The sequence below is a fragment of the Terrapene carolina genome, unplaced genomic scaffold, assembly GCF_002925995.2.
Source record: "Terrapene carolina triunguis isolate 2854851 unplaced genomic scaffold, T_m_triunguis-2.0 Scaffold66, whole genome shotgun sequence".
NCBI classification, from domain to species: Eukaryota; Metazoa; Chordata; order Testudines; family Emydidae; genus Terrapene; species Terrapene triunguis.
The window spans coordinates 64140972-64166909 of record NW_020664417.1 but is presented as its reverse complement, the minus strand read 5'-3'; the positions used below and the strand labels follow the sequence as shown (position 1 = coordinate 64166909).

General features: G+C 47.1%; 1 pseudogene; it reads right to left on the bottom strand.

The window, feature by feature from the left end:
• Positions 1 to 17748: 17748 nt before the first annotated feature.
• Positions 17749 to 20885, bottom strand: LOC112112400 (annotated as a pseudogene).
• Between the last annotated feature and the right edge of the window lie 5053 nt (positions 20886 to 25938).

Genomic DNA, 25938 nt, shown 5'->3' with positions numbered 1-25938 from the left:
CAGGGAAGGAAGAAAGGAAGAGAGAGATAATAAAACCTGAGTGTTAGGTGATGCAGGTAGTAAGTCATTGTACCATTGCCTAAAAGAAACTGCTGCAGCTTAGTATAAGTTGGAAATAGACCAGTCAAGTTCACAGTAAAAAATTAAAAAGCCAAAACAGGAGTCCAGAAGTTAAAAAAGCAAAGTATTAAAAAAAATGTTAGAAACACTTGTGGAAGGGTAGGCTGAATACCATACTGTAAAATCATCAGCAACAGTTGCAGGTAGGAGATATGGCCCAACCTCACACAATCATTTCGCCCCAACCTCACACAATCATTTCGGCCCAACCTAAAAGAACTCATAAAATGAAATAGAACATTTAAAGATTTTTTTTTTCAAAGTGTAAAGGAGCCAGGATCTCTCAGGCTTCAGCAATGTTATCAAATTCAGGCTAACAGAATACAAACAAAGACCAACCCCTTTGGGTCTGCTTCTCTCCACATCAGGTTTAAACCAGTGTAACTCTACTGACTTAATAGTTAGTCCTGATTTTCATTTGTGTCTGTCTATTCTAGACTGAGGTAATATTAACAAACATTTATGTAGCCAGTCAGCAGCACTATCCTCTCATTTCTTAGTATATCACTCACGAGTCATTTTAAACAAAATTCTATCCAAAGAATATTTTCTTTCCAGCTCAATTTTTGCAAAGCTGGCAGCATTCCTTGTGTTCCCTAAAAGGATGTGCCTGACCTATGCAGAGGGATGCAAAAAGGTGTGTGTGTTGGGGGTGGGGGGGAATCTTTGCAAGCTCTCTCCACTCTGACCCCCAGCAGGTCCATGCATAGTCAATCCCCAGGCTTGATCCTCCTCTCATTGACAGCAGTGTAAATTGATTGACATTACATTAGTTTAAATTAGTGTGAAAGAATCAGGCCAACTATATTTATTTTTTTCCATTAGAATTTCTTTTCTCCTTCTCTTCTCCTTATTTCCTCTCCTCTCTCTGTAATTGTTTTCACTCTGTGCGGTTTCTGTGCCATTTTCACACTGCTTTTCATAAGAATTTTTCCTCCTCAGTCCTGTTTTCACAGTCCATCTGAAGCAGACTATAAACCCAATAAGGTACTAGTTCAAATTCACTCTCAAAGGATGGATGATTCAAGATCAGAAATCAAACAAGGTGAATTTGCCCACGCTTAATAAAAACATTATCTATGTTTTCAATCAAATATATTCATCATTAATACAGGGCTAGGACTCCTTCCTGTGCAGCGTTATAGGATGTGGAGCTTGCTGCCACCACCACTGTTCAAATATATGCAGAAGCGGTCCCTGCCCATTATAGCTTACAATCTATGTAGACAAAACAGACAGTTTTTACTTGTGTGAGTAGTTCCACTGAAGTTTGCAGGATCAGTCTCGGGGTTTAAGCATTTATGTTGGCTTTTTTTTATCTGACAAACGTGAATACACTAATTTCAAAGATTCCCTTAGCATAGTCTGAAAATTTACACCAGTTTAGGCTCTGGGCCATAAATAATAAAGAGAAGGAGATATTCACCCGTTAATGCTTGAGCAAAACCTCCATTAATGTTAATGGGATTTAGGCATGCACATCAAGGGGCAATGTAACCCAAAGATACTTAATTTATGAAATCAAGGACTCATGCCTTGAGCTAATTATCTAGGAGTAATGAAAAGTGATAATTGCACTTTGGTAGGGGACAAGGTAATTGAAGACACCAGGCTGATTGTATAACACTGCCCTATGGTTATTTTTATCTGGAATAACAACAAATATATTGGTAAATAACATTTTGAAAAGTAAATAATTTTAAATATATGTATGAAAATGGAAACTACACATTAAAGAGGTTAAAAATGCTGAAGTGAATACAAGACAGTAAAAGGATAGTTTTAAACCATATTTGGTCTAGTTCAGAGATGCTAAATACTTTCTTGCACAAGCAAGAATACCTATCCTTCACTTATGCTTATAACTTGCTTTATTACAAGCATCACAGATAATACCTGTAGTTAAGATTGTCCAACACTTTCCTTTTTCAGTCCCTGTTTTCAGTTGCTTATAACTTTGCCAAACTTTAACCATGCAGGCAGTAGAGTTGCCCTGATTTCATGTGCCTTTTTCTGTCTGTGTGGAATCCACTCAAATTTGGCAAAATTATAATAATCTGAAAATCTCATTTCCCACATATGCAGTAAAGACTACAGTTTGGCAGTGAAATTCCCTAAAGGTTCTATCTGCAACAAGCATGCTCTAATCCAGGCCTGCTGCCTTATAGTTGCACTTCTTAGAAACCAGGGGCCACTGTGGATTTGGGCACAGGTCCTGAGAGGATGGAAACTGTCTCTCTTCTGATCTCAGTGTTTCCCCTGTTAGTGGAGAAGGAGGAAGCAGCCTACCTGAAAGCAGACGGGTGAAGAACCACATGTCAGGAAATGGCAAGGGGGAGACCAGACAGAGAGCTCTGTGGGGAGGGGATTGGGATGAAGAGCGAAGGCTGGCTGGAGTTGGGGGACTGGAAATCAGATATGCAGCTGAGAGGTGGAAGATTGGGATGGGGTCCTGGAGGACTGAGACAAGTACCAGCTGAATGGGTCAGACGCAGAAGGGTTTGTAATCAATAGACACTCTCTCCTCAAAACCTGAAATAAAACCCAGGATACAGAATTTCAATGTTCCTCTGTTCACAATCAATATCTGTGAAACCCAGAATACAAAATACATGCTTCGTCTCCTTCTAGTGGCCGGCGCACATACTGCTAACAGTTGATCCAACAGCTCAAGGAACAAAAGTCTCTGTTGTGAATCTATTGTCTAATCCCGCTGATGAACCATGTGAAGGTGAATATGGCTCTACTTAATGGAATATCTGTTCTTTCCATCTGCTTTTTTTAAAAAGGAAATCCCATAAAAGTCATTAAAACCTACTAAGGATGCTAAATCAAGAACTCAGAAGTTAGGAAATGCCAGAATTAAGGTTTCTTGTACAACATTAATTTATCCCCGTTGTGCCTCATACAGTGCACAGGATAGATGGTGTTCACTGAATGAGGAGCTGTTCAATATTTTGTTTTCTCTTTGTTTGCACAGGCCGTATTTACTTCCCACTATTCAAATTTTAATCTGACTATAGAATTATCAATTCTAGTTCAATCTTCCCCAGGACCCTCTACCCCTTGAAGAGCCCCCTAAGTCCCCGGGACACTCACCTACTACCCAACAGTAATTTCTAGCTTCACAACAGCCTCTCATCCCTCCCCCCAGCAACCTAGCACTCTCTACCCTCCATCCTCCTAATTTTCCATCATGAACCTACCCCCTGCAGCAGCACCTCTCTACACCTCCCAAAGAGCACCCTACCCCCAACACCTTCTGCCCTCCTAAAAGTCCCCTAATCTGCCCAAACAAGCACCCTCTACTCCATTCCTCTCCCCTCAGGAGACCCCCTAGCCCATCCAGCTGTAGAACGTTTCTCCAGCCAGTGAAAGGAAAGTCCTTTAAAAGCCCTTGGCTTAAGGCACAACTTATTGTCTGAAACAAAGGACTTAACACCAAAATAAATAACTCAATTGACAAATGCTGGTCAGAAACCCCAGAAGCTTTTCCCTGCCTCCATTGCCAGGGGAAAAGCAGAGACCCCATTCCCCTAAGATTATAAGGATGACAATCCCCCCTCACACTTACACTTCCTCATATATCCTTCCCATCCATGTGATAGGCAGGGATCCCTTAATTCTTTTTAGGCTACCGCTTTATCTTGTCATATACCCACTCCCTATCATTGTGGCCCAGAGCACACTCTGTCCAACAATGTAAGGCCATAAGAATGGCCACACTGGGTCAGATCAATATCCATCTAGTCCAGTATCCTATCTTCCAACAGTGGTCAATGCCAGGTGCTTCAATGGGAATGAACAGAACAAGTAATCATCAAGTGATCCATCCCCTGTCATGCATGTCATGAAGAGACTGACACCCAGAGCATGGGGTTGAATCCCTGACCACCTTGGCTAATAGCCATTGATAGACCTATCCTCCATGACCTTATCTAGTTCTTTTTTTTTTTAACCCTGTTATAGTTTTGGCCATCACAATATCCCCTGGCAACAAGTTCCAGAGGTTGACTGTGTGTTATGTGAAGTACTTCCTTTTGTTTGTTTTAAACCTACTGCCTATTAATTTCATTGGGTGATCCCTAGTTCTTGTGTTATGTGAAGGAGTAAATAAAACTTGGTTATTCAGCAAAAATAATGAGAAGTACTTGTGCACCTTAGAGACTAACCAATTTATTTGAGAATAAGCTTTCGTGGGCTAAAATCCACTTCATCGGATGCATGCAGTGGAAAATACAGTAGGAAGATATATATACACAGAGGACATGAAAAATGGGTGTTGCCGTACTAACTATAACACCATTCACAATTTTATAGACCTCTATCATACCCCCTCTTAGTCATCTCTTTTCCAAATTGAAAAGTCCCAGTCTTTTTAATGTCACTTCATATGGAAACTGTTCAATATCCTTAATCATTTCTGTTGCCCTTCTCTGTACCTCTTCCAATTCTTGTATAACTTTTTTGAGCTGGGGCAAACAAAGCTGCACCCAGTATTCAAGGTGCAGGTGTGCCATGGATTTATTTAGTGGCATTATGAAATTTTCTGTCTTATTATCAATCCCTTTCTAAATGGTTCCTAGTGTTAGCTTTTTTGACTGCTGCTGCACAATGAGAGGATATTTTCAGAGAACTATCCACAATGACGCTAAGATCTCTTTCTTGAGTGGTAACAGCTAATTTAGACCCCATCATTTTGTATGTATAGTTAGGATTGGAAAACATAATGTGCATTACTTTGCATAACATTGAATTTCATCTGCCATTTTATTGTCCAGTCACCCAGTGTTGGGGAGCCCTTTTTAACTCTTCGCAGTCTGCTTCCGACTTACCTATCTTAAATAATTTTGTATCATCTACAAATGTTGCCATCTCACTGTTCACAGCTTTTTCCAGATGAAGTATGAATATGTTGAACTGTATTAGTGCCAGTACAGATCCCTGTGAGACACCGCTGTTTACCTCTCTCTATCTGAAAACTGATCATTTATTTCCAGCCTTTGTTTCCTGTCTTTTAACCAGTTACTGATTCATGAGTCAACCTTCCGTCTTATCCCATGACTTCTTACTTTGCTTAAGAGCCTTTGGTTGAGGGACCTTCTCAAAGGCTTCCTGAAAGTCCAAGTACACTATATCCACTGGATCATCCTTGTCCACACATTTGTGACCCCCCTCAAGGATAATTATGTTCTTTACTATAGTTTCAACCAATCTGCCTGATACTGAAGTTAAGCTTACCAGCCTGTAATTGCCAGGATCGTCTCTGGAGTCTTTTTTTAAAAATGTGTGTCACATTAGCTATCCTCCAGTGATCTGGTACAGTAGCTGATTTAAATGATAGATTACATACCACAGTTAGTAGTGCTGTAATTTCATATTTGAGTTCCTTCAGAACTCTTGAGTGAATACCATCTGGTCCTGTTATTACTGTTACTGATTTATTACTGTTTAATTTATGAATTTGTTCCAAAACCTCTGCTATTGACACCTCAAGCTGCAACAGTTCCTCAGATTTGTCACCTAAGAAGAATGGCTCAAATATGGGAATCTCCTTCTAACCACTTCTTTTACTTTGTTGGTTAGCCATGGTGGCACTTTTTTGGTCCTCTTACTGTATGGGGAGACTTTGGCAAACCAGTAAAGTGTTTGAAACCACTATTGCTTATTGCTAAAAGTAGCCAAGTCAACAGGCTGTAAATTGGCCATGCAGTAGCTTTAGCTTAACCAAGGCAGGAGGGGAGGGGGTTTGGGGTGCCACAGAAAGGGCAGCTTGACCCTGCATCCTTCCTGCTAAGAATATTGAAATTGCTGATACATGTATTTTAGAAAAACAGGAATCTTGTATATATGTGCCATCAGGAATGTGTCTGTCAGGGTCTCAAGCATGCACACTCTGAAAAAAAAAATTTGGTTAATTGATGACCATAAGGAAACCCCTTGTTTGACCTTTAAAAACTGCTTGCTTAGCAAGTTTTCTTTAAGTGATATGTCATTGTATTACTAATGTATAAATAAGGCAAAAAAGTTTGAGGTAGCTGGACTCAGGGACCCTCCCTCTGGACGCATCTTGGGGTCCCCACCGGCAGACGGAAGTTTGGCCAATGGAAGCCTGTCACGGTGCCACTCGAGAGCCACACTCAGGGTTGGGGGTGTTTTACTAACCTGTTGCAGATGTGTGTAAGTGCTTGAGACTAAGTAAAGTTTAGCTTTAAGTGAGAGCACTCTTGTGTTGTCCTGTTTGTGCCAGCCATTTATCGGTCGGACAGCAATGTCTCCCTTTGTTTATTTCCTGACACCACCTCACACAGAGTAAAAGTTACCAAGAGCTTTGGGTTGAAAGAACCCCGGGTAACATTACTATGTTTTTTTAATTTGGGGCATACATTTAATTTGAACCTCTGTTAAGGTGTTTGTAAAAAGTTTCCATGCAGCTTCCTCATTTTTTGTGTAGTTCCCCTTTCTGAAGTTAAATGCTACTGTGATGGGCTTTTTTGGTATTCTCTCCCCACCCCCAAGGCTGTTAAATTTAATTATATTATGGTTGCTATAACCAACCATTCAACAATATTCACCTCTTGGATCAGATCCTGTGCTCCACTTAGGACTAAATCAATAATTGCCTCTCCCTTTGTGGGTTCCAGGACTAGCTGCTCCAAGAAGCAGTCATTTATGGCATCAAGAAACTTTATCTCTGCATCCCATCCTGAGATGACATATACACAGAGAATATGGGGATAGTTTAAATCCCCCGTTATTATTGGATTTTCTGGGGGGGGGGGGTTAGCCTCTCTAATCTCCAAGAGCATTTCACAGTCACCATCACCATCCTAGTCAGATGATCGGCAGTATATTCCTACAGTAATATTCTTATTATTCGAGCATGGAAATTCTATCTATTCTGTGTCTATCTATACAGTAGTTTGATTTAGTTATGATTTTTACGCTATTTGACTCTATGCTTTCTTTCACACATAGTGCCACTTCCCCACTAGCATGACCTACTCTGCCATTCTTATATATTTTGTCCCATTGATTATCATCATTCTACCAAATTTCTGTGATGCCTATTATTCCAATATCTTCATCTAATACCAGGCACGCAAGTTCACCCATCTTAGTATTTAACAAGCATTGTCCCTTCTAGGAAGAAACATCTACATCCATGTGGGCCCCACTAGCACTATGGTACCTTGTGAAAGCATAGAGCTGTAGAGCCAGATACCACTGACAGTATTGGCTAGGGATTGGCTCTGTTGTTTGCAGCCATTTCAGAGGGGCATAGTTAGTGACACCCCCTAGACACTCCTAACACCTACAGCACCTTTTACCACTCAAGAGCCCATTGAACACCATCTCTACTCCCGTAAGAGCAGTCTAACTCCCACAGCACCCACCTACTTACCAAGAGTTACTTCCTAAACCTTCTTAGCTAAACCCCTAGCTCCCTCCACCCTCACAAAAAACTCCTAATGCTCCCCCAGCACCACCTACTCCTGAAACCCCTAACTCCTCAGCATCCACCTATTTGCCCTCCCAGCACCCCCTAAAGCTCACTTTTTCCCCTGAGGAGACTGAGCTGAGGAGCTCCCAACCCACCCAAGAACTCCCTAGCCCCCACAGCAACCTCTCTATTCTCTCTCCCATCTATCCCTCAAGTCTCCTAATGCCCATAGAACTCATCTACCCCTCTCAGCCACCCCCCCACCACAGTTTCAGAGTAACTGCACCCTGCACCTCTTCCATGATCCACTCCAGGAGTTCCTAGTCAGGTCTCTATTCATCACATGTTTCTGGGCAGGGACCTCTGTCCTACTACCTTCTGAGCGGGGGATGGTTTTAATTGCCCCCTGCCTGACACTGTGATAGTCTCATCAACTCAGTCTGCCTAATGGCCAGGTGACTGGCCTTTGCTTTCTCTCCAAGAGCTATGTCCAGTGTATTACCAGCTGTTACAAGTTACTACACAGCTCTTTCTACACAAGCACATTTATTCTTAACGTAAAAGATTACGGAGAAAACATAAAAACAATAAACATTCCTATACACAGGCTAAATGTTTACCAGATGTCACCCATCAGTCTTATGGTGACTGTAGTAGGCCAAAGTCTTTCCAGCCCTTCTGTGAGTGTAAATAGGGTATGAATAAACTCTTCCCCTGACAGCTAGCTGGGAGGTGGAGACACTTCAGAAGCAAACTATTTATATGAGCACACCTTTTCTGCTTAGATATCCAGCAGATAGAGCGGAGTTGTTCAAAGTGATCAACTTTGGCTAGTGTTAGGTTACAAATCACTTTAGTACTGAATGCAGAGATAGTGAAATTCTGTTATCAATGTTGTTGTCTTTATTGTACGAATAAAGAGGAGCAGAACTGTGCTTAACCTGTCCCAAATAAAGGGGTCACCCTCAGCACTGAAAATAGGGTTGCCAAGTGTCCAGTTTTCGACCGGAACGCCCGGTCAAAAAGGGACCCTGGTGGCTCCGGTCAGCACAGGCCATTAAAAGTCTGGTTGGCGGTGCTGCAGGTCTAAGGCAGGCTAGTCCCTACCTGTCCTGGCATTGCGGTGTGCCTCGGAAGTGGCCAGCAGGTCTGGCTCCTAAGCTGGCCAGGAACCATGGCTAATGGGAGCTGGGGGTGGTGCCTGGGGGCGAGAGCAGTACATGGAGCCTCCTGGTCCCCCCGCCCAACCAAGGAGCCCGATCTGCTGGCTGCTTCCAGGGCACAGAGAGGAGTCAGGACAGGCAGGGAGCCTGCCTTAGCACTGCTGTGCCACTTACTGAGAACTGCCCAAGGTAAGCCCACGCACCAACCCTGAGCCCCAACCCTCTGTCCCAGCCCTGAGCCTGCCCCCTCCTGTACCCAAAACCCCTCATCCCTAGCCCCACCCCAGAGCCCACACCCGCAGCCAGAGCCTTCACCCCCTATGCACCCCAGCCCAGACCTCCCCTCCTGCACCCCATACCCCTCATGCCTGGCCCCACCCCAGAGCCTGTATCCCCTCCCACACCCCAACTCCCTGCCTCAACCCACAGTCCCCTCCCACATTCCGAATCCCTTGCCCCCTCCCGCCTGGAGCCCCCTCCTGCACCCCCAACCCCTCATCCCCAGCTCCACCCCAGAACCTGCACCCCCAGCTGGAGCCCTCACCACCTCCTGCACCCCAACTCCCTGCCCCAGTCTGGAGACCCCTCCTGCACTGTGAACCCCTCTTTTCTAGTCCCACCCAAGAGCCCACACCCCCAGTTAGAGACTCATCCCCTCATGTACCCCAGTCCCAGCTCAGTGAAAGTAGGTGAGGGTGGGGGAGAGCGAGAAGGTTTTGTGTGGTTAGAAAGTTGGCAACCCTAGCTGAAAGGACTTCGTTAAGCCAGGGGCTCAAATGCCAAATCCCTGTGAAAGCAAGAGGGGTGGGGACAGGTATCCCCGCCAGGAGGTTATGGACTCTCCCTAAGGGTCCCTGGTCTGGTTTAACCTGTTCCTCCCCACTATTCAAAGATAGAGCTAAAGAGGCTTCATTAGGAGCCTTTTGTTATGTTAAATACTCAATGAAAGCTGAAATCACTTGGGGTGGGGCAGTGTTTCTGCCCAGCCTGCTGAGTCTCACTAAGAGACTGACCTACAGAGGTCCCAGCAGAGAGGCAGCATGAGGTGACTGACGGGCAGTGGGCAAAAGTGGCAAGCAGTTGACAGGGTGGCCAGGCAGCAAGAAGCAGCAGCTGGCAGGGCAGCCAGGCAGCGAGGAGCAGCGGTTGGCGGGGCAAGCCAGGTGTCCTCTTCCCCGGATGAGAGGTGTAGCAGGGTGGACACCTGCTCCGGCCTGGAAGGGCCTGAGATAGCCCAGGGAGTAGGCAGTGTGAAGGCTGAGCTGATTGGGGGAAGTGGCTGCAGCTGGGGCCACGCCCCAAACAGCCTCAGCAGGCCTATATAAGAGGCTAGGAGCCAGGAGCTCAAGAGTCTCTCTTTGCTTTCAGAGAGAGAAGGGCCTGGCTGCAGGGAGCTAGACAGGGTACCTGCAGTGGACCAGGGCTGGGGAAAGGCTGAGGAGCTGGGGAGCTCCAGCCTGGATAGCCACAGGCTGCGGCCTGGTAATAGGCCAAGGGGTTCTGGGGGTTGCAGAGGGCAGCCCAGGGCTAGTCCAAGGCAGCAGGTCCAAACCCCAACTTGCCAGTGATGAGTGGCCTATACTGCAGTCTGCCCCAGAGAGCGGGGGCTAGTTGGTGACTGGCAGTGGCCTAGTGCTGAGGCAAGGTGGGGTTAGTGCGTGGGGGTTCCCCTGGGAGGGGAGACCTAGCATGTGTGGGTATTGCCAGGGGGCAGCACCCCGAGCAAGGGGCACCGGGGTCCTGGGAGGGACACGGGGGCCAGAAGAGGACAAGGTGGATCATCGGCCTGCAGAGGGCGCTCCAGAGGCTGGCGAGCTAATTCCCCAGCAGGAGGCGCCGCAGGGGTGAGTCTGGACCCTCTACAAGAGGTGAACTCACACAGATCGAACTTTGAACCCTGGGTCCTCATTGACCAAGGACAACCACTGTGAGTGGAGTATGGTGAGGAAGCAGAGGTGAGCACAGTAAAGGAACTTTTGGTTGTAGAACTCAAGAACATGAGGCAGAAGACTCTGTTCCATGCACTCTGAGGTGGGTGTCCTACTCAGAGTTTTAGGTTTATGAATCCTGCTTGTGGCATTTGCCCTAATTTATGGCAACTGACTTCCCTCCATTCATTAATTTTTTTTTTGTATACTCAGGCCTGGTCTACACTAACCCCCCAAGTCGAACTAAGGTACGCAACTTCAGCTACGTGAATAACGTAGCTGAAGTCGACATACCTTAGTTCGAACTTACCACGGTTCAGACGCGGTCCACACGCGGCAGGCAGGCTCCCCGTCGACTCCGCGGTACTCCTCTCGCCGAGCTGGAGTACCGCAGTCGATGGCGAGCACTTCCTGGTTCGACTTATCGCGTCCAGACCAGACGTGATAAGTTGAACCCAGAACTTCGATCCCCAGCCGCCGAACTAGCGGCTGGTTGTAGACCAGCCCTCAGACTCTGTGCTTGTGAGTGGGGAAGTATTTCCTCTCAGAGGTGCCCAAGGGTGGTGTATAATTTTCCATATTACTGGATGGGGCCTGGAGCCAGTTCTGTGTTGTATTCTTGAAAAGGACCCCTAGATACTGAACCCAGCCCTGGTTGCTGTAGGCTTCACCTGGCAGAAGGTTACATAAGTGTTCCCCTGCCACATCTTGATAGAAGGTCCTGTCCATTTGCTGGATCAGAAAGAAGGCCCTGAGTCAGTTTAAACCCAGCCATTTTATAACCAAAGCCCTTTCTTTGTCTATTGGAACTCTGGAAAATCCAGCTTCTCTATCTTCCCTCATATGCATCTACCTACCACAAGAGCCCCATCAGCCCTATAATGTCCAGCTCCCTCTAATCCCCCAGCCTCCTAGCTCCCAGTGGGGTTGGGAGAGGGGGGAAATCGGACCTTTCGCAAGAAGGAGCAGTGCCAGTACTGACTAAGCTGTCATTATACATCTTTAGAACCATAGTAGGCATGCTCTGGCTTGGCTAGACTTTCCCCTTGACCAGGAGTGCCTGTGCTCCCAGCTTGCAACTGGGCAGCACCACCCTTGCCAAGCTGCCTCATGCTGTGTATGGGAGGCAAGGGCCCCCATCTGGGTCTTGCAGCCCTCCCTCCCCCCATGTTCCACTGCTGAAGATCAGTTTAATGTAACCAATGCCCGCAAACACCAAAACACCTTAATAATAACTCTAATAGCCACCTAAACCTGTCATGTCACTCTTGGGCAGGCCATTTCTTGGGTTTATAACTTTTTTTAAAATAGTATCAGAGGGGTAGCTGTGTTAGTCTGAATATGTAAATAATTACACCAGACCTGTAATTTTTATTGCCCCTATTGATTCAGGTGCTCACCCTTAACTCCATATTGACACGGTGGGATTTTTTTTTTTTTTGTCTGGGAAGTTCCTTAGAGTTTAAATTATTTTTTTTTTCAAACACTAAACAAAAAGCCCAAAGAGAATGCTACCGAGCTATAGAAAGTATCAATCTGAAAGCACTTAGTTTATAAAGTTTAGGCGCAGAGTTAGTAGCCTAGCAAAGCAACACGAAACAGCCAGTGCAGTCTGGTGAATATGGCTCTTAATTTGCCATTTACCAATTAGTTTGGAGGGCTAACATTGAGACCAGTGATATTTGCAGAAGAGTGGGGAGAGCCAACTCCCTGAGTCCTAGTGTCTCTGGGTATAGGCCATAAACCCAGCGTCATGTGACCTACACTTATAAACCTGTTCTTCTAAGCGAGCAGCCACACTGCATTGGTGTGCATGCCTCATACTCATGCTGGCATGATCATACTGAGGGAGCCGACATGTGGGAGAAGCCCAGGCTTTTTAGTGCCTTTGCTAGCTGTAGAGCTTGGTTCATGGTGTAGCATGGGAGGACTTCTCTGTCCATCCTTGACCAGAAGTGCCCTTAGCTTGTCAGCATAGCCAGCTGAGCCATTTCAGGGCTGCATGCTCCATGCTAGCATGGAGCCCATAGGCGCCGACTCCGTGGGTGCTCCAGCCCTGGAGCACCCACAGAAAAAATTATTGGGTGCTGAGCCACTGGCTGCCAGCTTCCCTCTTTCTCCCCACTCCCATCCACCGGTGCCCCACTGATCAACTCCTCCCCGACCCAGAGCCTACCACCTGCCTGATCAGCTGTTTTGGAGTGTGCAGGAGGCTCTGGGAGGAAGGGGGAGGAGTGGGAACTGGGCATGCTCAGGGGAGAGGGCGGAAAGAGGCGGGGAAGAGGCAGGGTGGGAACTTGGGAGAAGGATTGGGCCTGGGGTGAAACAGAGGGATGGGTGTGGGGGCTTTAGGGAAGGGATGGGTGGGGGCGGGGGCAGATCAGGGACAGGAAGAGGCAGGAGCTAGGGGGAAGGGGTCAGGTAGGGAAGGGGCTTGGGGTGGAGCAGGGGATTGAGCACCCCCCGGGCCCAGAGGAAGCCGGTGCCTATGATGGAGTCAGCACTGGAGGAAGACCTTTTCCTGCTTGCAGTTTCCCTGCTATTTCTGAATTCAGACAGAGCATCTGCAAGATGCTGGTGGACATTTTGGCAGCAGTATCAGTCCAGGAGGCAGCCATTGCCACAGCTTCCCAAAGTGCACAGGAGCTATCGATGGGATTCATGTGGCCATAATTTGTCCTACACAAAGCCCATAAATGTACATAAAATGCAAAGGGTACTATTCCGTTATTATACAAGTCTTGGTGGACCTCAGAGGCAGATTCACGGACACCAGCCTGAAAAGTGCATGATGTCAGCATTTTCTGGAGATCAGGACTTTACTCTCATGGACAGGCAGGGACCGTATTCCCTCCAAATTACATTGTTATAAAGTGGAGTCTCTGTCCCCACTGTTCTTCTAGAGGACCCATGTGCCCTCTTCTGCCCTGGCTTAAGAAACCGCACCCTGACTTCAGAGGGCCTGGCAAAAGAAAATTGAATTACATGCTCTGTAGGATAGTAGGTGAATGTATGATTGCTGGGTTGAAAGTGCATCCATCATTACTGGGGCAGGATCCCTATGTGCAAGGGAAATCAGGGCTGCCTTGTGCACCCATATGATAGGTTTGCAAGGTACCATAGATGAGGGGAAATGAAGTAGTGCAATTACGCCACACTTATCTCACAATTTCTGGGGAGAATGCCACTTATGAATTTACTAAAACATGTTCATGTAACCCTGGGACTAGTTCCTGTTTGCAAACAAAATACTTTATTTGAAATATGTACTTAAATAACTAAAAACCCTTATAGGCAGACCAGCTGCCAGCAAGAGCCAAAAGGCAGTAAAACAAAAAGTGCAAAACTACCAAACTAACTTCAGTGCCATTGCTACAGTCTTGCTGGTAGTGGAACTGTATGTCCCCTGTATGCCTGTACAGGGTACTTTTGATTGTTCTGTAGACTGTTCATTGCTTGGGACATGGGCCAGCCAACCCCAGAATAGTCCATTGGGTGCATAGGCTTCAGGACATGATAGCATTGTGGGAACTCAGAACATGGATCTTGACCAGTAGCTGGAGTTGCAGTTGGCAGGGGAGCTGGCCCTGGGGCTTGTGGTCTAGTGAGAGTATGTAACTTCCCAAAAAGTTCATCTGCTGCCAGGGCCGGCTCCAGGGTTTTTGCCGCTCCAAGCAGAGCAAAAAAAAAAAAAAAAAAGCCGTGATCGCGATCAGCTCTACCGCCGCCGCTTCAGTCTTTGGCGGCAATTCGGTGGCTGGTCCTTCGCTTCGAAGTGAAGGATCCGCCACCGAAGAGCCAGAAGTGCTGCCCCCTCTCCGTTGGCCACCCCAAACACCTGCTTGCTGGGCTGGTGCCTGGAGCCAGCCCTGTCTGCTGCACTCCGTCCTCCTCCATCAAGCTCCAGTCCTGCTCCAGGAACTGTGCAGTCATTCTCGCCTCGTGCTGGGTTGCCTCTTTCACCCTCTGCAACCTTCTCTCCTCTTTCTCTCTGGAATTACAGCTGTTTGTCCGCCTTGCCCAAAATGTCCAGCAGAATTTCATCCCTAATTCTTTTCCTTCTCCCACATATATTGAGTGTCCAGGCACCTAGTTTCTTGCCTCTGCCCAGCAGAGGTGGAAGGGCCTGCCAAGGAAAATAGAAGAGCACATTTTTTTCTCATGGTCAGACAATAGAGATTTCTACCCTTTTAAGGGACAACATCACAGCAAGGTCACTGTTGATAGTTTTCATTATTTGGTTTTAATTTTCTTCAGCCTTTACTCACTGGCCTGTTCAGAAGCTCCACTAAGCCACAGCCCAAGTCTCAACATATCATGTAAGATTAACATAATAAAATCAATTAAAATCATGTATAAATCTCATTTTCCCCCATTCTGGGGGGAGAGGACCTATGAAGGGTCCTGTTAATAGCTTTGCTTTTACCATCCATTCAGGGCATGCTCTGGAAGATATTTGTGTGCTATAAGTGCCTGAGTGGAAGCAAAAACTCCTATTCCAGGCCCACAAAGAAGTACCATCCACCCTGCTGAGAAGATTTTTCAGCATCTGGTGATTGACAGCCCATCTACAAATGAAGCAGGCTCATGAGCTTCAGAGGAGGCCTTAATAAGTATGCCCTGCCCTGGAATTTAAATCAACCATCTTGATTTCCTATTGTATGAGACGTTTGCATGCATCACCAACCAGGAATGGGCGAAAAGTCATTGCAAAATCAATAAAAGACTAATGTAGGATAGAGACACATTATAGCCCCCTTACAACCACCCTGCATTCCTGCACAGACTGAACAGAGGCTCAGGAGACTACATACATTCACTGCTGCCATTTGAACTGGTAGTACAGGCAGCCTGGGACACTTCAGCTGTGTGGGGAGAGTGTGTCAGCGTGGCTGAATCACAAACAGAACTGTACATGTAGAAACATGAATCTAACCCCTCTTTCCAACATCAACATGTACCTAGTGTAACCCTTCTGCCCATCTAAGTTGGCAGCAACAAGGGCCGGGTTCTGTATCTAGGGGTTCCGTTTCAATAACACAATGCAAAACTGGCTCGAGCCCCCACCCAGTGACCTGGGACAATTACATACCACCCCCCTGGGTACCTCTAAGAGGCAATACTTCCCCTCTCGCAAGCACGGAGTCTGAGTGTAGCAGAAAATGTTTAATAACATGAGGTAAACGACATCAGCATAAAATTGGAAAAAACACCACAAACAGGATTCATAACACAAACCATGAGCAAAACCCACCCCAGCAAATGGGGCTGTGTCCTTTCCCTTTGGTTCTTGAATCCAGCAACCCAAAAATCACCCAGAGTCCCCAAAGTCCAACACCCCCAAAGTCTCTTGGGTCCAGCAACCCCCAAAGTCCCAAAAGTCCAACAACCCCCAAAGTCTCTGTCCCTGGTCAGTGCAGCCCCAGAGTAAAAAAGGGGGGGGCACGCAGGGTGTTAAGGGGCACCTTACGTGATCCAAGGCTGGCCAGCCGTCTGTTTCTCCGTGGGGGTTCCGCCGCAGCCTTTACCACGAGCCAGTCCACTTTCCTGCCAGCCCACGAACTGCTCCGCTCTACAAGCTGCTCCGCTCCGCTCCGCTCCGCTCACCGACCTGTGAGCCGTTCCAGCCGTCCCCGCAAACAGCTCCGCTCGTCGTTCCTTGGGCCACTCCAACCGGCCCCGCAAGGCTCCACGCCGCTCACTGCTCCTCCAGTCGTCCCCACAAATTGCTCCGCCAGCTGCTGAGCAATATAGCTTCAGGCTCCCCCACTAGTTAACACAGCACTCAGTGATCTCAGCTCTTATTAAGATCAGCTCTTTTGTGATTTCAGCTCTTAGTATAGTAGGGGAGCCCCAGTGCTGGTGCACCATTGGCCCAAAGTGAATTCAGCTCAGCAGCCTGTAACTAGACTCCTAAGGGAATCAAAGTTAGCTCTGACATTCAACAGTGGAGAGAGGAGGCGGTGCAATTGGTGCTTCAAACCCTCAGAGGGGGCCCATACCATCAGGTACAAATACCTGTCCCCATCCTCTCTCAATTCATTGGGTTTTGTAACCCATGCCCCTTGACAAGCAAATGCTACTTAGGTAATGGTGAAGGATTCACTCAGTCCTTCTGTCATACAACAGTTCCACTGGCCTTGATTCACAGAATCAGGGTAACAAAACTTTATTCTTCCTGCCCCAATAACAGAGAAACTGGGGATCCCACACCAGCCAAAGTAACCACTTTCGGTTGCTGTGGGCTCATGCTATGCGTGTGGGTGGGCCTATGCAAACAAGATCCGCCCCTGGAGTTCTTTTCCACACTCGCCATAATTCACCACCAGATGTCAGGGTAGAGCTCATCCGGACTCTGCTTACACTAGTAAAAAGTCAATGCTAACTTATTTTGTTTTTTTCCACGTTCTGGTATCCAGTGCGGCACCTACATGGTGTCAGCTGGCGGGGGGCGGGGGAGGAAGGGAAGGAGCTAGTGTCTCTACTCTGGGAGGCTCAGAACATATTTTGGCACTGTGATCCACATACATCTAGGAATTATTTTGGGGAACTTCCAATGGTCCATTTTGGCTTTGGAATCTATAAATTTATTGGACAGACCAGACTGACATACAGACCATCAGAATGGTCCCTGGATAAGACACCAACCCAGATTCAGAGGGCCTGGTTCCTGCTGTTTACTTGCTCACAGTCTGTCATGTGTGCAGTCCCCGATGGGACACCAGCTCAGGGATGGTGAGGAAGCGCTCCGTGCACTCTGTGCACCAATAGGGTTTCTCCCTTGAATGTATTTTCTGGTGGATGATGAGGCTGGAGCTGCATGTGAAGTGGTCGCCACACACCACACACTCAAAAGTGTGCTCCCCAGAGTGTATCTCCTGGCGCTGGGTCAGTGCTGAGTTGTGATTGAAGCTCTTCCTGCATTGGGTGACCTTGTAGGGTTTGTGGATTCTCTGGTGCTGGAGAAGGTTTGACTTGCAACTGAAGAGTTTCCCACACTCAGTGCACTGAAAGGGGCTCTGTTCTGGAGAGATTTTCTGGGGAACTGTGATGTCTTTGAGGTCTCTTTCAACTCCCCCCGTGGGGAGTGGGCTTACTGCAGCTCTCCCCAGGGGCTTTCCCTGCTGACTCTCTGAGCTTTGCTGGCTCCCACAGGCTTTTCCAGATCAAGATTCTGAGACACGCTCCTCTTCTGACCTCCTGAGTCCTGGCTTTGAGATATGTTCCTTTTCTGACCTCCAGATGACATCTTGTGCACTCCAACTTCCTTGAGTGCTTCCTGCTGAGGATTCACTTCCTCATCCTCAATCAAGATCACATCAACTGCTGCATGGAAAAGAAGAAGAAAAAACACAAGAGAATCAAGATATAATCAGGTTCCTTGGGAGAAAAGAAACCAAAGAAAAGCGGAACTGTAAAGGATCTGTCACAAATTAAACCCAACAACAACCTTAACTATGACCCCTTCCAGCTTTCTTTTCCTGGAATACAGTTGTCCAAGTAGTAGCATAAGAAGTCTGATGTACCAAGGCAGCTGTGTAAACACACAAAGATCACACTTGATAATAATGGAACATTTATATTACAGTGTATATGTATCTATGTAGGCACATATACTTATTATTTATAGTTACAGAGGCAACCAACCAAGATCAAGGCCCCACTGTGCCAAACACTGCACAGACACCTGGTAACACGGATCGGGGCCCCACTGGGTTGGGTGCTGCACACACTGTTAAAAGGTGGGGTAAAAAGAGATTAGTTGAAGTAGGATCCTAATACATCCACCTACCTCAAAGATCTTTAAGATCAGGAGGGAGCATTATGATCATCTAGTCTGACCTCTTGCATAGCACAGGCCAGTTTCCTCTAGCTCAGTCAAATATCCCATAGTCACCCAGAAGTTATGCACTCAATGCAAAAATCATCTGGTGATTTTTCAGTCTGTCTTATGCTGGAGGCCAAACCAGATGGTCATAATGGTTCCTTTTTTGCCTTAAAATCTGTACATTATGACCATCTAGTCTGACTGACTTTATAACACAGGCCTACATCAAGCCTGTTCATTTGTGTTTGAGCTAGGTCATCACTATCCCTCTTGATTCCCAGAGCAGTAACAGCAGCAATTCAAGCTTCCCTACTTCATCCCCCTTCGTGCAAACCAATGCTAATCAGCTCTGGAGGCCAGGAGGGAAATCTGTGTTCATAACCCACACTTTCCATGGAGGCGCTAAGAACAAGTCAGTTGTGATGGTAGATTTGGTGACATGGGTACCTGGAGTTTCAGATGGGCTGACAAGCAGCTATCAGATTGGAATGGCTCTCACCTGGGCCACAGCCAAACTTGGGCCATACTGATAGGCCCATATTACATTGCTAATCCTCTGCAGCTAGCCAGTGCCCCACATTCCCTCTCCCTATGCTCAGTCCAGGTATTCCCCTCAGATCCCCCCACACCTCATCCTCTGCCATATTCAGTTTATTACCCATTTTCTGGAGGAGCTGGAGGTCCTCTTTGGAGACATAGGGTGGCTCATACTTGGGTTTCAGGGGGTTGCTCCATATCACTTCCCCCTGGGATATATGCTCCAGATTGGGCTGGGCTGTTCCAGCTGGGAGCCAGAAGATTCCCGTAATGCTCTAGTGGATGCCATCTTCTCTGAGGTCACTTCTTCAACCTTGAAACACACCATGACCTGGGAAAGAGACAAACACATTACGGTGAATCTCGGACTCACTGAGGAGTCAGGTCTGAAAGAGACACTGGGGAGACAATAGGAAATGATGGACCAGGACATTCTCCCATGTCCCTGTGGTTTAGGGGGTGCAGCAGTGGGGAAAATGGCTGAAGTGCTGATAGCCAGATATTCTCTTCGGCAAAATCGATGGGACCAGAAAAATTTAGCCATGACAGTGAGATGGGGAGCTCTGAATATCAGACCAGCGGGGCAGTCCTGCATTCAACTACCCCAGGGTAATCCCCTCTACCACAGCAGTTCTCAACTGGGGGTCTGTAGCCCCCCCTGCGAGCCATTTCAGGGGGTCTGTAATCCCCGGCACCCCACAGGGCTAAAGCCAGGAGCCCCATGCCCCACCCCTGACCCCGCTTGGTAGAAGCCCCGAGCACCCCACCCCTCAGCCCAGCAAGGCTAAAGCCTCCTAGCCCCATGGGGCAGAAGTCCCAAGCCCCCCAGCCCCGCAGGGCTAAAGCCTGGGCCCCAGGAGGGAAGAAACCCTGAGCTCTGTGGGGCAGAAGCTGGGAGTCTGATGCCCCAAACCCCAGCACCCTGCAAGGCAGAAGCCGTGAGCCCCCACACCCTATGGGGATAAAGCCAGGAGCCCTGAGGTCCCCCAACCCACAGGGCAGAAGCCCGAAGTCCCAAGCCTCCTGTTCAGCACCCAACAGTCAGTGTTGGTCTGGAAGTGACTGGCAAAATTCCCCAAACCTCATCTAGATGCCCACAGTTATCAGGGGCACCTTTTTGAACACAATGACACAGCACCATGGAACCAATTTCTCTCCTGAGAGCTCCTGGCTAACCCAGATAAATGTGTCCTGATTGTTGCTCTTTGGGCAAGAAGCAAAGGTGGCAGCATTTACAGGGCCTACCTAAGAACACAGAGAAATCCCTACCATGGCAAGAAGAAGGCCTCACAGCCTGATATCCCTCACCCTTCAGGGTTCAATGATCTCACCTGTAGCCCCAGTCTCCCAGCCTCTGGCTGTCTCAGCTGGAAATCCTTTGCCAGGGCCACCGCTTCAGTGCAGGTCTCTGGGTCATGTTTCCAGATCCAGTTCTACATTTCCTCTGGCAGGATGGTCAGGAATTGCTCCAGGACCAGCAGGTCCTGGAGTTGGCTGTAAACCTCTTGGGGTCCCTTGACATCATGGTAGCAGAACTGCCTGAAGCGCTGGCGCTGAATCTCTGGGCTGATGCCATCCTCTTGCAGGATGGCTGCCTTCACTTTCCCATAGTCTCTACTGTCTCTAGTGTCCAGACTGATATAAGCCTGTCGGGCTTTTCCTCCGAGGGCTGGTACAAGTCGTGTCACCCACTCTCCTCTAGGCCACCAGCAGGCTTCAGCCACTCACTCGAAGGTAGACAAATAGGCCTCAGTATCATGCCCCAGCGTGAGCTCTGGCAGCTACAGGTTTTCCCATGCAGGGGCCAGAGGGGACTGTATATCCTGTACAACATCCTGGCATTGTGTGTCCCGACACTTTGCCATGTCCAAGTACCGTGGCTGATTACTACTCTGCTCGAGCCTCACCTGTCTCAGTAACTCATCAACGGGCCCTCACTGAACCTCAAGGCAGGATTTTCCAATTTCCTCTAATCCCCTCCCACATTTCAGAGCCAACCAGGTTGTGCTCTTGGCCCTTATGGTGGGGTGTCATTACTGGAGAGTTAGGCTTACAGCTTCACCCTCTCTTTAGTCTGTGTTGGTGGGTGACATTTTCCCCCAGCTCCAATCTGTGCTGGAGTTACTGAGCCTCAGTCTTTCATAGCTAATGAAGAATGACATCTGCTCTAGGGGCTAAAACAGCTGGATTGACCAAAGGCAGCCAAACTGATGTCTAGCAAAAGGTGTCACCTGAATGTTTCACATGGAAAGAAGAATTACAACAGAAAGTACCATATTTATGACACCGGTGCTGCCAATCCCCGTCCTTCAAAAATCATGCATCTCTCATGAAACTGGCTTAAAAATAATGACTTTTAAAAAAAAAAATTATTTGGAAAAAAAAATTGGTTTACTGGACGTTCAAATTGCTTGATATGTAACCAAAACACACAGAACATAAAAATTAAACATTCCATGATTTATGCAACACAGATGACATGCTGTCAAACTTACACCACAATGATATGCATTAAAACATTGATACTAATTGCGGAGCGTGGCTAGAACAGGAAGAGAAAGGGGGAGGGAGAGTTGCCGGAGTCAAGACACCTGGATTCTGCTGTGGGAAGGGAGTGGGGGCTATTGGTTGGGAGGAGGGACCCGGGGTCAGAATTCCTGGGTTCTGTCTCCAGCTATGGGTGGTGAGTGGGGACTAGTAATAGGGGAGGTGTGCTGGGGGTCAGGACTCTTTGGATCTGTCCCCAGCAGTGGGAGGAGAAGGGGGAGAGTGGTTGCATGTAGGGGCTGGGGGTCCGGACACCTGGGCTCTGTCCCTGTCTGGGGGAGATGGTGTGGGGGGGGAGGGACTCAGTCCCCCCTGCACCCTCCATCTGCCCCGTGCCCGGGGAGCCTGCTGGGCCGAGCTAGTCACAAACCTGGCAGCGCCCAGTCACGTCTTGCCCACCGCCACCACCGCTCGGTGCACAGGGGGAGAGCAGTGGCCCTGAGCAGGGCCGTCCCTAGCTATTCTGAGGCCCTAAGCAGCCCTCCCGTGGGGGTGGCAGGCCTCCATGGGTGGGGGCAGGTCTGGCTTGGGAAGCGGGGGGGACCGCCCCCCAGCACTCACCGGCGACGCGGCTGGGTCTGGGTCGCTGCACTTCCTACCGCTGGTGAGTGCAGGCCTGGCCCTGCTGCAGAGCTCAGGGGAGTGGGGGCAGGAAGAGATGGGACGGGGTGGAGCAGGGGCGGGGGCCATGGGGACGAGGTGGGGCAGGGGCTGGAGCAGCATGCAGCTGCGCAGGGCACCAGGAAATGTGGTGCCCCAAATTTCCTGGTGCCCTACGCAGCTGCGTACTTTGCGAATGGGTAAGGACAGCCCTGGCTCCAAGCCCGAGCCAGTGCCGCGTGCAGCTTGAGAAAAAGGAACTGCGCATGCACAGAGAGATCGGGCCAGAATCACACCGGAGCCCCAGGCAGCCCAGCCCTTTCCAGAGGGCTGCGCCCACAGCCTGAGCGCTTCCTCCAGCACTGCCGCCCGACCCCCCTACCTGCTCCCAGAGACCCTCGTCCCCCAGAGACCCTAGTCGCCAGCGCCCCAAGGACTCTCCAGTGCCCCACCTACACCCCAAGGACCCACACTGGCCCCTCAGCACTCCCATAGCCCCTTAACGCTGTGCACCCGCTACCTAGCACCACAAGGTAGCGGCTGCCTCAGTCCCCAGCAGCATGCCTAGGACTGGAACACTACTCCAGGTGAGGTCTCACCAATGCTGAGTAGAGCAGGACAATTAGTTCCTATGTCTTACATACCACACTCCCATTAATACTCCCCAGAATATCAACCTTTTTCACAACTGCATGATATAGCTGACTCATTCATTTTGTGCTCACTATAACCCTGCATCCTTTTCAAAAGTACTAACACTTAGCCAGTTAGTCCCCATTTTGTTGCAGGGCATCACTGCAGGGGAGGTTATTTCTGAGTTTATGATACTTGTTTGGGGAAAATTACAACATCCCTGTATTTTTACCCGTATATTACCAATATGTGCTTTTTATCCCATCTTAATGCAGCTTTTTGTCTGGGAACTGTATACATATTCCACAATTTACTCCTGGGAGAATACTGTGTCACTGTGGATGCACAGAATTCATGTCTCCCACAGATTTCTTTGCTTCCCTGCAGAAAAATGACATCTGATGGGGAAGCAAAGGGAAGCCTCAAGAGTGGTCATGCGCCCCTCCCCGGCAGCTCAGGCAGGTCAGTTTGGGCACCTGGAGCAGCCTTGGGCACCAGAGGTGTGGGGCTGGGCAATTGTGCATATGAAAGAGAAAAACATTCTGTACCCCTTGCAAGCTATTGTGGCATGCTTGGTATGGGGGGGCAGGGCTTTGGGGTGTTGCTGAGAAGGTAGGCATGGGGCAGACTCTGTCCCCTTGGGCAGAGCAGAATGTAGCAGCCTGCCCGCTTAGTGAATTGTTCCCATTGTCTTTGTTAATCCCCCTCGAGTATAAAACAGGTGTAAAAGTTTTAAGGCTCCTTTACATTTGCAGAATGGTATAAAGGAGTCTTATTATAAGGATAGTATGGCTTATAAATGCTTATGGTTCTTTAGTGATTAGAAGTGGTCTAAATTTTTGGACTGAAAACATTTCCTATTAAAATCTGCTCTGTGAACTGTTTGCTACTGACCTTTCTGGAGATGGTCAGTAGCCAATATAAATTGTGAGTTTGATTCACCAGCCCTCACTTGCTTTTCAGTTGCCTATGATGTAACACTGAGCATATGACTACATATATTTGTTGACTAATAACTAGAAATAAAGGTCAAACCTAGCTACATTATTATTAGACAAAGGAGATTTGGGGATTTCCTCTAATGCTCTCCACTCCCATTTCCATCCATTTTATTGTAGTTTAAATAAATTATCAAAATAATTAAAACCAGTGTGATTATATTGTGTTATTTTGAAAAATAAAATATGCAGAATTTAAAATATTTTGAGTACAATTTTTACATTTTTGGTGCATAATTCCCCAAGGAGTAACAATTGCTCTTTCTTAAGGGTCAGACTATGTCTGGCCTTCACATGGATGTGCATGGGAGATGGAGGACACAAGGGACCTTCCCCATCTTTGGGGCAGCTGGTGGGAATTCAGCACAGATCTGCTTAGTGCTGTCAGGACTTTCCAGGGGCTCAGGTGCCAAATTTAGGTGCCTTGGGGACTTTAGTGGTGGAAATGTAGGTACCTACAGACTTTAGGCATCTACTTAGATTGTAGGGTGACCAGATGTCCCGATTTTATAGGGACAGTCCCGATATTTGGGGCTTTTTTTAATATGGGCTCCTATTACCCCTACCCCCTGTCCCGATTTTTCACACTTGCTATCTGGTCACCCTACTTAGATTGTGAGCTCCTTGGGACAGAAACAGTCTTTTTGTTCTGTGTTTGTACAGCACCTTCCAAACTGGGGTCCTGGTCTATGTCTAAGGTCATTAGGCAATATGGTAGTAAAAATAATAATACAGTGTAAGTGGCACCGGAGTAGGGATTATGTGAATGCCAGTTGCATCTATCCCCCTTGGGAATCCTACCCTTCCTTGCCTATCACTGACAAACAACCCTTGTCTCTACTGTTATAATATACACACACACACACATATACAGATACAATAGAATATAGCACTTTATTCTCTATTGTTCCTTTATATATATAAGCAGAATTTAAAGGATAGCTCATAAGCCAGAATAGTATCTAATGCAACAATTATTTTAATACATGAAAAAAGATGGAGTTTAACAACATTGTCTTCTTTTGCTACTAAACAATTAAATTTGACAAAGCTGATGCTTCTACATCATTCAGAATTAAGTTTATTTCCAAAGTACATGTGGGAAGAATGAAGCGAGCCTATTAGCAACTAATTGGTACTTTTAACTAAACAGATCATCTATTTTTACCTGTATATTGCTATCTATCAGAATGACTGGAGTACATAAATATTATAATCATGGCATAAGAATAATAATGGTGACAGTTATTAATTTACCATTGAACAGCTGATGTGGAGGAGAAGACATGTTTAACTAAACTTCTTCTTAACAAAATACTATACAGAACTAATACATTCCTTAGGGAGAAGATGTGCATACAGCACTGAGAAAAAAAAATAGGCTTCTTCTGAAACACAATAGTTAATCCAGAGGTATTTGTAGCATGGAATATTCATATTTTTATTTCAGAACTACATGCATGGAGCTAATCATATATTTCATCCTTGCGGGTCATTCTTTCTCAAAATGAGTAGCACCTTACTGGAACTGGTTGAAATTTTTCAGACAAGGAGATTAAAAATATGTTTCAAAAATATGGCTTTTTTGAAAATGAAAATGTTATGAAAAACTATTGTCTTCTCAGAAATTTTTCAGTGTTTGTGAAAATGTTGTGAACATTTTTAATTAACATGTTATTTATATGAATTTAAATTAAAAAAAAAAAAAACTTGGCCTGTTTCAAACCTGGATAAAGGAAGAACCAAAACTTTTGAAATCTTGCACTATTTTTTTAAAAAATACTAGATTTACATGTTACTCCATGAGGAGTGCCACTAAATTTACTTGGATTCTCTATTCTATAAAAGCTGCTACTCAATGTGAGGGAGATTCTCCACAATGTAAGGTGCCCTAAGCGCTTCATATACACTTACACCGAAATTCCATCTCTTGGGTAACATGCAGCAACAAGCTGGCATCCAGAATACAGCACATTAATGTGGGAAGCGGAAATACTCATTGAGGAAATTAGGGCAAACCCCTACTTTTATAATAATGCCATAGGAATTTTGATATCAGCATAAGGATTATTGTTAATGATTTGTTTAGAGGCCATAAGTAAGACTGGAGCCCCATTGTGCTAGATACATAGCAAGAGAG